At 48.9% G+C, this 11,262-nt stretch overlaps 1 pseudogene; it reads left to right on the top strand.

Moving 5' to 3' along the window:
• Positions 1-3,099: 3,099 nt before the first annotated feature.
• Positions 3,100-8,192, top strand: LOC139254068 (histone H2A-III-like; annotated as a pseudogene).
• Positions 8,193-11,262: the final 3,070 nt, after the last annotated feature.

Below are 11,262 nucleotides of genomic sequence, written 5' to 3'. Positions count from 1 at the left end.
ATTCAGATGACTGAATGAAACTCTTCCCACATTTCCCCAGTGTGAACTCGCTGGAGTTTCAGCAAATGATGGAGTGAAACCCTACCCACACACGGAGCAGGTGAACGGCCTCTTCCTGGTGTGACTGTGACCATGAATTTCTAGATCAGACGGGGAGCTGAATCCCTCCCCATTACCTCCACATTCCCTCGGTTTCTCCATGGTGTTGGTGTCATTGTGTCTCTCCAGGTTGGAGGATCAGTTAAAAATTCGTCCACACACACAACATATATGTAGTTTCTCTCCCCTGTGAATGATGCGAAGTTTTTTCAGGCTGTGTAACTGGTTGTGTAACTGGTTGAAGCTCTTTCTAGTGCACTGGAACAATTACACTCATATGCTTGTGTGTCGCGGTGTTTTGCCAGATGTTTGTAATATTTTCCCACAGAGAGAAAAGACAAACATTCCTGCTTCAACATTCAAAGGCCGAGGATGTTGATCATTTCCACGTTATATAGTTGGGTTCAGACCTGCACCAGCTGTGTGCAAAGTGAGAATAAAATCAATGAGATGCTGATTTTCTCTGCTGGCCACTGGGACTTTTGTGCTGGCGCAATAGGATGAGTTTGTAATTGCCCGATAGTTTGAGCCTGGACTGGTCCAATAGGGCGAGATTGTGCTGGCCCAATAGTGTGAGCCTGTGCTGGCCCGATAGTGTGAGATTGTGCTGGCCCATTAGTGTGAGACTGTGCAGGCCCAATAGTGTAAGCCTGTGCTCGGCCGATAGGGTGAGACTGTGCTGGCCCGATAGGACGAGCCTGTGCTGGGCCAATAGGGTGAGCCAGTGGTGGCCCGATAGGGTGAGACTCTGCTGCCCGACAGGGTGAGCCTGTGCTGGGCCAAAAAGGTGAGCCTGTGCTGCCCGATAGTGTGAGCCTGTGCTGCCCGATAGGGTAAGACTGTTCTGGCCCAATAGGGTGAGCTTGGGCTGGACCGATAGCGTGAGCCTCTGCTGGGCCAATAGGGTGAGACTGTGCTGGCCAGATAGGGTGAGCCTGTGCTGGGCCAATCGGGTGAGACTGTGCTGGCCCAATACGGTGAGCCTGGGCTGGCCCGATATGGTGAGCCTGTGCTGGGCCAATTGGGTGAGACTGTGCTGGCCCGATAGGGTGAGACTGTGCTGGCCCGTAAGGGTGAGACTGTGCTGGCCCGATAGGGTGAGCCTGTGCTGGGCCAATCGGGTGAGACTGTGCTGGCTCGATAGGATGAGACTGGGCTGGCCCGATAGCGTGAGACTGCACAGGCCCAATAGTGTGAGACTGCGCTGGCCCGATAGGGTGAGACTGTGCTGGCCCGATAGGGTGAGCCTGTGCTGGGCGATTAGCGTGAGACTGTGCTGGCCCTATAGGGTGAGACGGTGCTGGCCCGACAGGGTGAGCCTGTGCTGGGCCAATAGGGTGAGACTTTTTTAAAAATATTTTTTTAATTATTTTTTTTTTAAAACATTTTTCGTTGCCAATCTTTCCAATTCTTTGTCAAATCACAAACGCCCGAGGTCACCATTCACACATCAACGATCACTCTGCGCCAATGCTCTTAGCCAAAAGGCCGAGAGCCACGGCATCGTTCCTGGAAATACTGCAATACCAGGTTCGTGCCATGGAGGTGGATAGGTCAGGCCCCCCACATACTTCCGTGGAGGTGGATGGGTCAAGCCACCCCACCCACCTCCTATTTTGTGCTGGCCCGATAGGGTGAGAGTGTGCTGGCGTGATAGGGTGACCCTGTGCTGGGCCGATAGGGAGAGACTGTGCTGGCTCGATAGGATGAGACTTGTCTTACCCGATAGTGTGAGACCATGCTGGCCCGATCGGGTGAGCCTGGGCTGGCCCGATAGTGTGGGACTGTGCTGGCCCAATAGGGTGAGATTGTGCTGGCCCAATATTGTGAGCCTGTGCTGGCTCGATAGTGTGAGGCTGTGCTTGCTGAATAGTGTGAGAATGTGCTGGCCTAATAGGGCGAGCCTGGGTTGGTTTGATAGGGTGAGGCCGGGCTAGCCCAAAAGTGTGAGCCTGTGCTGGCTCAATGGGGCGAGCCTGGGCTGGCCCGATAGGGTAAGCCCGGGTTGGCCCAATAGTGTGCACTTGGACTTCCCCAATAGGTTGTATCAGTGCTGTCCCAATCGGGTGCATTGGCTGCTGTATAGTGTCCACATCTCTGAGCCATACAGAGGGGATGTACTAAACAGCCCTGGAGACAATGTGCTTGCTGAAAGATTTGAACTCAAATTGCTGGAGAAATAACATCAACGATGTATTCACAAGATCCTGCAAATCCCCTGGGAGGACAGATGCACCAACGTTAGCGTCCTTGACCAGGCCAACATCACCAGCATCGAAGCACTGACCACACTCGACCAGTTCCGCTGGCCGGGCCGCATTGTTCACGAGCCTGACACAAGACTCCCAAAGCAAATGCTCTACTCGGAACTCCTACATGGCATGCGATCCTAAGGTGGGCAGAGGATGCGTTTCAAAAACACCCTCAAAGCCTGTCTGATAAAGTGCAACATCCCCACCGGTACCTGGGAGTTCCTGGCCAAAGACCACCCGAAGTGGAGGAAGTGCATCCGGGAGGGCATTGAGCACCTCGAGTCTCATCGCCGAGAGCATACCGAAATCTAGCACAGGCAGTGGAAGGAGCGTGCAGCAAACAAGTCTACACACTCTTTCATTCAACCACTGTCCATCCCAAAAGGGATCAGACTGTAATTCCCGTATTGGACTGTTCAGTCACCTGAGAGCTCACTTTTAGAGTTGGATCAAGACATCCTCGATTTCGAGTGATTATCTATGATGATGATGAATACGGTGAGCTTTGGATGGCGCAATAGGGTGAGCATGGGATGGCCCAATAGGGTGAGCCAGGCTTGGACCAATAGGATGAGCCCAGGCCCAGGGTCACCAGACAACAATCAGCACAGCAAGGCTCCCTTACAGGGGCCACTGACCTGGGCACAAACATGTGATCAATCAAACTGACATACACCCTGAAGCCCCGCCCACACATAGTCCCTGCACAAAGGAGCACACATGCGCCGTGAGACCCGCCCTGAACAAGATGGCGGCCGCTGAGCCCGCTCCCTGCCCGGAAAACAGTTACCACCAAGAAAGTAATCAAGAAAACATCACCGAAGGGCGGCAAGGAACGTCGAAGGTGGAGGAAGGAGAGTTACTCCATCTACATCTACAAAGTTCAGCCCGACACCTGCATCTCCTCCAAGTCTATGGGCATCATCAACTCGGTTGTGAACGATATTTTGGAGAGCATCGTGGGTGAGGCTTCCCGCCTGGCCCATTACAACATGCGCCACACCATCAGCTCCCGGGAGATCCAGACCGCCGTGCGCCTGTTGTTGCCCGGGGAGCTGGCCAAGCACGCCGTGTCGAGGGACAAAGGTGGTTACCAAGTCCACCAGCTCCAAGTAAAACTGCACGCTGTCCTGAGAGATCAAACTCAAACATAACGGCTCTTTTAAGCGCCATCCACAACATAGAAACATAGAAAATAGGTGCAGGAGTAGGCCATTCGGCCCTTCTAGCCTGCACCGACATTCAATGAGTTCATTGCTGAACATTCAACTTCAGTACCCCATTCCTGCTTTCTCGCCATACCCCTTGATCCCCCAAGTAGTAAGGACCTCATCTAACTCCTTTTTGAATATATTTAGTAAATTGGCCTCAACAACTTTCTGTGGTAGAGAATTCCACAGGTTCACCACTCTCTGGGTGAAGAAGTTCCTCCGCATCTCGGTCCTAAATGGCTTACCCCTTACCCTTAGACTGTGACCTCTGGTTCTGTACTTCCCCAACATTGGGAACTTTCTTCCTGCATTTAACTTGTCTAACCCCGTCATAATATTAAATGTTTCTATGAGGTCCCCTCTCATTCTTCTGAACTCCAGTGAATACAAGCCCAGTTAATCCAGTCTTTCTTGATAGGTCACTCCCGCCATCCCGGGAATCAGTCTGATGAACCTTCGCTGCACTCCCTCAATAGCAACAATGTCCTTCCTCAGGTTAGGAGACCAAAACTGTATACAATACTCCAGGTGTGGCCTCACCAATGCCCTGTACAACTGTAGCAACACCTCCCTGTCCCTGTACTCAAATCCCCTTGCCATGAAGTCCAACATGCCATTTGCTTTCTTAACCACCTGCTGCACCTGCATGCCAACCTTCAATGACTGATGTACCATGACACCCAGGTCTCTTTGCACCTCCCCTTTTCCTAATCTGTCACCATTCATATAATAGTCTGTCTCTCTGTTTTTACCAACAAAGTGGATAACCTCACATTTATCAACATTTTCTTCATCTGCCATGCATTTGCCCACTCAGCTAACCTATCCAAATCGTTCTGCAGCCTCACAGCATCCTCCTCGCAGCTCACACTGCCACCCAACTTAGTGTCTTCCGCTAATTTGGGGTTACTACATTTAATCCCCTCATCTAAATCATTAATGTACAGTGTAAACAGCTGGTGCCCCAGCACAGAACCTTGCGGTCACTGCCTGCCATTCTGAAAAGTACCCATTTACTCCTACTCTTTGCTTCCTGTCTGACAACTAGTTCTCAATCCATGTCAGCACACTACACCCAATCCCATGAGCTCTAACTTTGCACATCAACCTCTTGTGTGGGACCTTGTCGAACGCCTTCTGAAAGTCTAAATTTACCACATCAACTGGTTCTATCTGTCCACTCAACTGGAAACATCCTCAACAAATTTCAGAAGATTTGTTAAGCATGATTTCACTTTCACAAATCCATGCTGACTTGTACCTATCATTTCACCTCTTTCCAAATGCACTGCTATGAAATCCTTAATAATTGATTCCATCATTTTACCCACTACCGATGTCAGGCTAACCGGTCTATAATTCCCTGTTTTCACTCTCCCTCCTTTTTTAAAAAGTGGGGTTACATCGGCTATCCTCCACTCGAAAGGAACTGATCCAGAGTCAATGGAATGTTGGAAAATGAATGTCAATGCATGCACTATTTCCAAGGCCACATCCTTAAGTACTCTGGGTTGCAGTCCATCAGGCCCTGGGGATTTATCGGCCTTCAATACCATCAATTTCCCCAACACAATTTCCCGGCTAATAAGTATTTCCCTCAGTTCCTCCTCATTACTAGACCCCCCGACCCCTTTTATAACCGGACGGTTGTTTGAGTCATCCTTCGTGAATACAGAAGCAAAGTACTTTTTCAATTGGTCTGCCATTTCTTTGTTCCCCGTTATGACTTCCTCTGATTCTGACTGCAGGGGACTTACGTTTGTCTTTACCAACATTTTTCTCTTTACATATCGATAGAAAGTTTTGCAATCTGTCTTAATGTTCCCTGCAAGTTTCTTCTCATACTCCATTTTACCTGCCCTAATCAAATCCTTTGTCCTCCTCTGCTGAGTTCTAAATTTCTCCCAGTCCCCAGATTCGCTGCTATTTCTGGCCAATTTGTATGCCACTTCCTTGGCTTTAATACTATCCCTGATTTCCCTTGATAGCCACGGTTGAGCCACCATCCCTTTTTTATATTTATGCCAGAGAGGAATGTACAATTGTCGTAGTTCATCCATGCGGTCTCTAAATGTCTGTCATTGCCCATCCACAGTCAACCCCTTCAGTATCATTCGCCAATACATCCCAGCCAATTCACGCCTCATTCCTTCAAAGTTAGCCTTCTTGGAATTCTGGACCATGGTCTCTGAATTAACTGTTTCATTCTCCATCCTAATGCAGAATTCCACCATAGTATGGTCACTCTTCCCCAAGGGGCCTCGCACAACCAGATTGCTAATTAATCCTCTCTCATTACATAACACCCAGTCCAAGATGGCTTCCCCCCTAGTTGGTTCCTCGACATATTGGTCTAAAAAACCATCCCTTATGCACTCCAGGAAATCCTCCTCCACCGTATTGCTTCCAGTTGGGTTAGCCCAATCTATGTGCATATTAAAGTCACCCATTATAACTGCTGCACCTTTATTGCATGCACCCCTACTTTCCTGTTTGATGCCCTCCCGAACATCACTACTACTGTTCGGAGGTCTGGACACAACTCCCACTAACGTTTTTTGCCCTTTGGTGTTCTGCAGCTCTACCCATATAGATTCCACATCATCCAAGATAATGTCCTTCCTAACTATTGCCTTAATCTCCTCCTTAACCAGCAATGCTTCCCCACCTCCTTTTCCTTTTATTCTATCCTTCCTGAATGTTGAATACCCCTGGATGTTGAGTTCCCAGCCCTCATCATCCTGGAGCCACGTCACCGTAATCCCAATCACATCATATTTGTTAACATCTATTTGCACAGTTAACTCATCCACCTTATTACGGATACTCCTTGCAATTCGACACAAAGCCTTTAGGCTTGTTTATTTAACACCCTCTGTCCTTTTAGAATGTTGCTGTACAATGGCCATTTTTGTTCTTTGCCTTGGGTTTCTCTGCCCTCCAATTTTCCTCATCTCCTTTCTGTCTTTTGCTTTTGCCTCCTTTTTGTTTCCCTCTATCTCCCAGCATTGGTTCCCATCCCCCTGCCATATTAGTTTAACTCCTCCCCAACAGCACTAGAAAAATCTCCCCTGTGGACATTGGTTCCGATTCTGCCCAGGTGCAGACCGTCCGGATTGTACTGGTCCCACCTCCCCCAGAACCGGTTGCAATGCCCCAGAAATTTGAATCCCTCCCTGCTGCCCCATTGCTCAAGCCATGTATTCATCTGAGCTATCCTGCGATTCCTACTCTGACTAGCATGTGGCACTGGTAGCAATCCCGAGATTACTACTTTTGAGGTCCTGCTGAAAGAGCTGCACAAACGCATCACCCTTTCGACTCAATTTAATATAATTCTTTCCTGAACAAATGTATGGGGACCTTTGCAGTTCGAGCTGTAGATTTAGTTTTAAATTTTCAGATAACTGATTTTACTTTCCGGTTCTTCCTTTTCCCGCCCTAAACTACAAACACGGTCACTGGTCGCCTTTTCCCTTTGCTCTCAGATCCGTTCATTTGCATCGCCTGCCAAAGAATTAGAAACTTGTTTTCGGATGATACTCAGATATTAGCCACCTTAATCTCTCTCACGCCCTTTTCAATTTAAAAGAAAATTCTACTTAGGATTCAAACCCATTATTAACCTTCGAGTCCGAGTGTAACAACCCAGAATGGGTGTTCTTACAGAGACCAGAACCGGGGCAGTTTGAACACTCTGTCCCTCTTCCCTTTTCACAGAAGGACTCCCAGTTCTGGTCTCACTGATGCCTGTGCGGTTGATCGATCGATAATCTATGAAATCCAACTTTTACAAAGATTGAGATGGATTGTGTCCCGTTACAGAATAAGTGGGGAGTGATTCCCTCCCATTACATATAGTTTGAAACTGAACCCGAACTTAATCCTGATTGTAACAGCCTGGAACTTGCACGTGAAATGTGGATTAAGACAAAGGGAAAATAAAAGTGTTTGGACTTATTTTTGGCTAATGGGGAAGTTACTAACATTATACGCAATTTTAACAATTATTGGCGGGATTTTTGAATTTCTAAATCCTTCGAAGACTGACTGTTCAGAACAGTCATTTGCGCCTCGATTTCTTTGGTGGGCTAAACAGGCTGCGATTGGTCATCCGAAAGGACCAATGAAATTCACCACAGAGCGACCAATCATAAGTTCGCTCCCTGCATTCCTCCAGAAGGTATAAGGCAGATGTGGGAGGAGTTTCTCATTCTTTCCATGAACGTGTAGATTGTGGAAATATCTAGAAGATGAAAAACAGGCGGAAAAGCTCGGGCCAAGGCCAAGTCTCGCTCCTCCCGGGCCAGACTGCAGTTCCCTGTGGGCCGTGTTCACAGGCTCCTGCGGAAGGGGAACTATGCTGAGTATGTGGGTGCCGGAGCTCCGGTCAACATGGCTGATGTGCTCGAGTATCTGACCGGCTGAAATCCTGGAGCTGGCCCGCAACCCGGCCCACGACAACAAGAGGACCGGCACCATCCCCAGACACATGCAGCTGGCCATCCACAACGACCAGGAGCTCAACAAGCTGCTGGGAAAGGTGACCATCGCTCAGGGCGGGGTGCTTCCTGATATACAGGCTGTGCTGCTGCCCAAGAAAACCACCAGTGTGTCCAAGAGCAAGTAAAGAGGACAGGATTTAATCTAATAAACTAAAGGCTCTTTTCCGAGCCACCCACAGGATCAATGTAAGGGCAGGTTAATGCTCTATCGATCACAATTGTCCCAGATCTAAATTAACAATTCAATCTCTGCAATTAAGCGGTTAGGTTCCTGATCAGAAAGGACCCTCAGACATTGTCGGTTTTAAACTGGTCACTGCCGACAGACAGTGCAACAAGTTTGCTGTTATAAAATCCTGCTGTAAGGTACCATAAATCATTTCTGGCCTGCAAGGCCGTAAACATACACCGATTGCGATGGCCGGGTAGGTCTGCGACAGAAAAAGGTGAAGTGCATCTTCCTAGCTCTAGAGGTAGAATTCCTGTGGATGAGGGTAGCAGCAGACGGGATCAGACCTACTGTGTCCAAAACGGAAGCGATTCAGAGGGCATCCAGAAACCGTAACACGACGGAGTTGCATTCATTCCTGGGGCGGCTGAATTATTTTGGTCACTTTCTTCCCAAATTGAGCAGGCTGTTAGAACCGCCACACGTGCTCCTGCACAAAGGTCCTGAATGCTTCTGGGGGGACAGCCAGGAAAGGGCTTCTAATTGAGCACAACATTTGTTATGCTCCACCAATATGTTAACGCTATATGACCCATGTAAGAAACTTGATTTAACATGCGATGTGTCGTTCTATGGGGTCAGGTATGTGTTTCAGCATGTGAATGCCAATGATCAGTTACAGCCGGTAGCTTATGCCTCCAGAAGTCTGTCCCAGGCAGAACGGGGCTACGGGATGGTAGAAAAGTAAGCGCTTGCATGGATATATGGAGTAAAAAAATGCACCAGTACCTGTTTGGCAGGAAGTGTGAGCTGGAGACAGGTCACAAACCCCGAACGTCCCTTTTGGCTGACAGCAAGGCCATAAATGCAAATGGATTGGCCCCCATACAGAGGGGGCACTCACGTTCGCCGCCTATGACGACACAATTCAGCACAGACCGGGCACTGAAAACTGCACCGAAGTACTCAGCAGGCTCCAACTTGCCACCACCGAGGGGCCAACCGAGCATGCTGCTGAGATTGTCATGGCTGTTGAAGTTGTCGAAAGCAAAGGCTCACCTGTGACAGACCGTCGGATCAAAATCTGGACAAATAGAGACCCACTATTGTCTTTAGTCAAGAAATGTGTCCTAAATGTGGACTGGGCAGCCACGTACGGGGCTTTCCCTGAGAAATTCAAACCATTTCACAGACACAAGGATGAACTTTCGATTCAGGCAAATTGCCTACTATGGGGAAACCGTGTAGTCATGCCCCAGATGGGCAGAGAGATGTTCAACAGAGAACTCCACAATGAACACCCAGGCATTGTCATGATGAAAGCAATTGCCAGGTCACAGGTTTGTTGGCCAGGGATAGATGCAGACCTGGAATTTTGTGTTCACAGATGCAACACATGTGCCCAGCTGGGCAATGCGCCCAAGGAAGTCTCACCTTAGCCGCTGGTCCTTGCCCGCCAAACCATGGTCATGTATCCATGTGGACTACGCAGGTCCTTTCATGAGAAAAAATGTTTTTCGTTGCAGTCGAGGCCTACTTCAAATAGATCGAGTGTGACATTCTCAATTCAAGCACATCTTCCGCCAAGGTTTCAAGTCAACGTGCAATGTTCGCTCCCCATGGTCGACCGGACGCCTTTGTCAGCGACAATGGCCCGTGCTTTACAAGCATTGAATTCCAGGACTTCATGGCAGGAAATGGTATCAACCATGTCAGAACGGCACCGTTAAAGGCGGCCTCAAATGGTCAGTTGGAACGAGGAGTGCAGATAATCAAACAGTGAATGCTCAGAATCCAAGGGGGTTCCCTACAAAGCCGCTTATCATGACTCCTGTTGGCCAATAGATCCTGACCACACTCGCTCACAGAGGTTCCACCCGCAGAGCTGCTAATGAAAAGGACACTCAAAACCAGGTTATCCATTATACACGCCACCATGAAAGAAATTGTTGAGAGCAGGCGCCAGTCACAATGTGACTACCATGACGAGAATGCAAGAGCACGATGTATTGATGTCAATGACTCTGGGTTTGTCCTCAACTACGCTGCAGGGCTTAAGTAACTCGCAGGCACTGTGATTGCCCAAAGAGGGGAATAGGATTCTGATAGTTAAACTTACCAATGGACAAATCTGCCGCAAACACGTGGATTAAACAAAAAGAGAGTTCAGCAACCACATAGAAGAAGCAGAGGAAGAACACGATATAGAGTTCACTCCTCCACAGGCGAGCGCACATCGGAACCAAGCGGAGGAGAGCCCAGTGATTGTGGGCAGTCCGGAAGGGCCTGATGCACCGCAAACAGCAGACACTCAGGCCAACGCCCAAAAACTGGATCCCCAACTCAGCCGCTCTACAAGGCAGCGTAAACCGCCAAAAAGACTTAACCAATGATCCCAATAAGTCTTTGGGGAGAGGTGTGCAGTTTTATTTGGAGCTGGTGTACTTGGGCACCGCCTTTGTCCCTTCCGAGGCGGCGTGCTTGGCCAGCTCCCCCGGCAGCAGCAGGCGCATGGCGGTCTGGATCTCCCGAGAGCTGATCGTGCGGCGCTTGTTGTGATGGGCCAGGTGGGAAACCTCACTAGTGATGCGCTCCAAAATATCGTTCACAACCGAGTTCATGATGCCGATGGCCTTGGAGGATATGCCAGTGTCAGGGTGTACCTGCTTCATCACTTTTTAGATGTAAATGGAGTAACTCTCCTTCCTCGACTTTCTGCGCTTCTTGCTGCTCTTCGGTGGTATTTTAGTGACCGTTTTCTTGGCGCCTTTCTTGGCAGTATCTAATAAGAACATAAAAACATAAGAATTAGGAACAGGAGTAGGCCTTCTAGCCCCTCGAACCTGCTCCGCCATTCAACACGATCATGGCTGATCTGGCTGTGAACTCAGCTCCACTTACCCGCCCGCTCCCCATAAACCTTAATTCCATTATTGGTTAAAAATCTATCCATCTGTGACTTGAATACATTCAATGAGCTAGCCTCAACTGCTTCCTTGGGCAGAGAATTCCACAGATTCACAACC

Source organism: Pristiophorus japonicus, unplaced genomic scaffold, assembly GCF_044704955.1.
Source record: "Pristiophorus japonicus isolate sPriJap1 unplaced genomic scaffold, sPriJap1.hap1 HAP1_SCAFFOLD_529, whole genome shotgun sequence".
NCBI classification, from domain to species: Eukaryota; Metazoa; Chordata; class Chondrichthyes; family Pristiophoridae; genus Pristiophorus; species Pristiophorus japonicus.
This window is presented reverse-complemented; position numbering and strand designations above follow the sequence as displayed.